This window comes from Eptatretus burgeri, chromosome 7 (assembly GCF_056783735.1).
Source record: "Eptatretus burgeri isolate ZD-2024b chromosome 7, Ebu_testis_v1, whole genome shotgun sequence".
Lineage (NCBI taxonomy): Eukaryota > Metazoa > Chordata > Myxini > Myxiniformes > Myxinidae > Eptatretus > Eptatretus burgeri.
In genome coordinates, this window is record NC_140967.1 from 75,780,645 (window position 1) to 75,785,644 (window position 5,000).

Sequence of the window (5,000 nt, forward strand, 5' to 3'; positions counted from 1 at the left end):
ACGGCAGAAAAGTCGGTCAGGAGAAAGTACAAGCTCAGCTGCGAGTTATATCTCAATAACATTCCAAACCGATCGCTCAGTATTTATGAGTGCGGTGACCTATTTTACCTGCAAAAACAACTCTAAGTAAAGAAGGATAACATCAACTGTATATAAATAAATAAAAAAAGTAACATCGAAGTTAATACTGGAGCGATCTTGATGTGCTTCCATAAACTCACGTGAAAGTTTCCGAGCTTGCCGGTTGGTTGCGCCAGCAAGCCGTTTTTTTTGAATTGTCGAGTCTGAGTTTGTACAAGGTTAATACAAATCGCCATCCTGTTAATAATACACCAGTGAACACGTGTGTAATGTATCCCACGTGACCGGTATGCTACGTTCCTGCGGTATTTTGTGATGAGCACAAAAGACTCTTCTGATTGAGCCGTCAATGTGCACTGTCTTTATTTCCCGTTTCCTCTCCTTTCGTGGCGTGCTCATGACAATCCAGCACAGAACGTTACAGATTCCCATTTTACAGGTTGTAGAAAACAAACTTTTACAACAACGAGAAGGGCACTCCGTGGAGCGCATACCTCCCCCACACAATGCCTGATCCGTGAGAACATATCGGGCCTAATACATTTTTAAAATATCGTGCGATCCAGTACTATACCGTTTTTGGCACTATCAATGGTGAAGAATCACTTTAAAATTAAATAATTCTCGTATCCAGATCTGAATCCGGATCTTCACAAAAATCGAAAGAATTCGTCCTCACCACACAACCAACCTGTCCGCCAAGTTTCGTCCGAATCCGTCCACAACTTTTTGAGATATCGTGCTGTATATAATTTTTGGCACGATTGCTCAATGGTGAAGAATCGCTTAAAAAATTCTAGTAGTCGGATCCGGATCTGGATCTTCTCCAAAATCGAATCAATTCTTTCGTGCCACACACCCAACCTGTCCGCCAAGTTTCGTCCGACTCCGTCCACAACTTTTTGAGATATCGTGCTAGATATCATTTTTGGCCGATCTCTCAATGGTGAAGAATCGCTTAAAAAATTCTAGCAATCGGATCCGGATCTGGATCTTCTCCAAAATCGAATCAATTCGTCCTTACCACACACCCAACCTGTCCACCAAGTTTCGTCCGAATCCGTCCACAACTTTTTGAGATATCGTGCTGTATATAATTTTTGGCCCGATTGCTCAATGGTGAAGAATCGCTTAAAAAATTCTAGTTGTCGGATCTGGATCCGGATCTTCTCCAAAATCGAATCAATTCTTCCATGCCCCACACCCAACCTGTCCGCCAAGTTTCATCCGAATCCGTCCACAACTTTTTGAGATATCGTGCTGTATATAATTTTTGGCCCGATCTCTCAATGGTGAAGAATCGCTTAAAAAATTCTAGTAGTCGGATCCGGATCTGGATCTTCTCCAAAATCTAATCAATTCGTCCTTACCACACACCCAACCTGTCCACCAAGTTTCGTCCGAATCCGTCCAAACTTTTTGAGATATCGTGCTATATATCATTTTTGGCCCGATTGCTCAATGGTGAAGAATCGCTTAAAAATTCTAGTAGTTGGATCCGGATCTGGATCTTCTCCAAAATCTAATCAATTCTTCCATGCCACACACCCAACCTGTCCGCCAAGTTTCATCCGAATCCATCCACAACTTTTTGAGATATCGTGCTGTATATAATTTTTGGCCCGATTGCTCAATGGTGAAGAATCGCTTAAAAATTCTAGTAGTCGGATCCGGATCTGGATCTTCTCCAAAATCTAATCAATTCGTCCTTACCACACACCCAACCTGTCCACCAAGTTTCGTCCGAATCCGTCCACAACTTTTTGAGATATCATGCTATATATCATTTTGGCCCGATTGCTCAATGGTGAAGAATCGCTTAAAAAATTCTAGTAGTCGGATCCGGATCTGGATCTTCTCCAAAATCGAATCAATTCGTCCTTACCACACACCCAACCTGTCCACCAAGTTTCGTCCGAATCCGTCCAAAACTTTTTGAGATATCGTGCTATATATCATTTTTGGCCGATCTCTCAATGGTGAAGAATCGCTTAAAAAATTATAGTAGTCGGATCCGGATCAAGATCTTCTCGAAAATCGAATCAATTCGTCCTTACCACACACCCAACCTGTCCACCAAGTTTCGTCCGAATCCGTCCAAACTTTTTGAGATATCGTGTGACATATCATTTTTGGCCGATCTCTCAATGGTGAAGAATCGCTTAAAAAATTCTAGTAGTCGGATCCGGATCTGGATCTTCTCCAAAATCGAATCAATTCGTCCTTACCATACACCCTACCTGTCCACCAAGTTTCGTCCGAATCCGTCCACAACTTTTTGAGATATCGTGCTATATATCATTTTTGGCCCTATCTCTCAATGGTGAAGAATCGCTTAAAAATTTCTAGTTAACCGATCTGCATCCGGATCTTCACAAAAATCGAATCAATTCTTCTGTGACACACACACAACCTGTCCACCAAGTTTCATCCGAATCCATCCACAACATTTTGAGATATCGTGCTATATATCATTTTTGGCCCTTTCTCTCAATGGTGAAGAATCGCTTTAAAAATTCTAGTTGTCGGATCTGGATCCAGATCTTCACCAAATTCGAATCAATTCTTCTGTGACACACACACACAATCTGTCCACCAAGTTTCGTCCGAATCCGTCCACAACTTTTTGAGATATCGTGCTATATATCATTTTTGGCCCGATTGCTCAATGGTGAAGAATCGCTTAAAAAATTCTAGTAGTCGGATCCGGATCTGGATCTTCTCCAAAATCTAATCAATTCTTCCATGCCACACAACCAACCTGTCCGCCAAGTTTCATCCGAATCCGTCCACAACTTTTTGAGATATCGTGCTGTATATAATTTTTGGCCCGATTGCTCAATGGTGAAGAATCGCTTAAAAAATTCTAGTAGTCGGATCCGGATCTGGATCTTCTCCAAAATCTAATCAATTCTTCCATGCCACACACCCAACCTGTCCGCCAAGTTTCATCCGAATCCGTCCACAACTTTTTGAGATATCGTGCTGTATATAATTTTTGGCCCGATCTCTCAATGGTGAAGAATCGCTTAAAAAATTCTAGTAGTCGGATCCGGATCTGGATCTTCTCCAAAATCTAATCAATTCGTCCTTACCACATACCCAACCTGTCCACCAAGTTTCGTCCGAATCCGTCCACAACTTTTTGAGATATCGTGCTGTATATAATTTTTGGCCCGATTGCTCAATGGTGAAGAATCACTTAAAAAATTCTAGTGGTCGGATCCGGATCTGGATCTCCAAAATCGAATCAATTCTTTCCTGCCACACACCCAACCTGTCCGCCAAGTTTCGTCCGAATCCGTCCGCAACTTTTTGAGATATCGTGCTATATATCATTTTTGGCCCTATCTCTCAATGGTGAAGAATCGCTTAAAAAATTCTAGCAGTCGGATCCGGATCTGGATCTTCTCCAAAATCGAATCAATTCGTCCTTACCACACACCCAATCTGTCCACCAAGTTTCGTCCGAATCCGTCCACAACTTTTTGAGATATCGTGCTATATATCATTTTTGGCCGATCTCTCAATGGTGAAGAATCGCTTAAAAAATTATAGTAGTCGGATCCGGATCTAGATCTTCTCGAAAATCGAATCAATTCGTCCTTACCACACACCCAACCTGTCCACCAAGTTTCGTCCGAATCCGTTCTAAACTTTTTGAGATATCGTGCGACATATCATTTTTGGCCGATCTCTCAATGGTGAAGAATCGCTTAAAAAATTCTAGCAGTCGGATCCGGATCTGGATCTTCTCCAAAATCGAATCAATTCGTCCTTACCACACACCCAACCTGTCCACCAAGTTTCGTCCGAATCCGTCCACAACTTTTTGAGATATCGTGCTATATATCATTTTTGGCCGATCTCTCAATGGTGAAGAATCGCTTAAAAAATTATAGTAGTCGGATCCGGATCTAGATCTTCTCGAAAATCGAAGCAATTCGTCCTTACCACATATCCAACCTGTCCACCAAGTTTCGTCCGAATCCGTCCAAACTTTTTGAGATATCGTGTGACATATCATTTTTGGCCGATCTCTCAATGGTGAAGAATCGCTTAAAAAATTCTAGTAGTCGGATCCGGATCTGGATCTTCTCCAAAATCGAATCAATTCGTCCTTACCATACACCCTACCTGTCCACCAAGTTTCGTCCGAATCCGTCCACAACTTTTTGAGATATCATGCTATATATCATTTTTGGCCCTATCTCTCAATGGTGAAGAATCGCTTAAAAATTTCTAGTTAACCGATCTGCATCCGGATCTTCACAAAAATCGAATCAATTCTTCCGTGACACACACACAACCTGTCCACCAAGTTTCGTCCGAATCCATCCACAACTTTTTGAGATATCATGCTATATGTCATTTTGGCCCTTTCTCTCAATGGTGAAGAATCGCTTTAAAAATTCTAGCAGTCGGATCTGGATCCAGATCTTCACAAAATTCGAATCAATTCTTCCGTGACACACACACAACCTGTCCACCAAGTTTCGTCCGAATCCGTCCACAACTTTTTGAGATATCGTGCTATATATCATTTTTGGCCCTATCTCTCAATGGTGAAGAATCGTTTAAAAATTCTAATAGTCGGATCCGGATCTGGATCTTCTCCAAAATCGAATCACTTCATCCTTGTTACACACCTAACCTGTCCACCAAGTTACGGCCGAATCCGTCCACAACTTTTTGAGATATCCTGTACACAAACAAACTTTATGAGAAATCTTGAACACAAACAAACAAAGACAGAAAAACAAACAAACACACAGAGAGGGCGAAAACATCATGTTATTGACCTTCATTGGCGGAGGTAACGATACACGATGTTTAATAACAAACCGAGTGATCAATTAGTATTAAAATTTCAGGTTAACATTAATAACACAAAAAACTTCGGGTCACACAATACAACT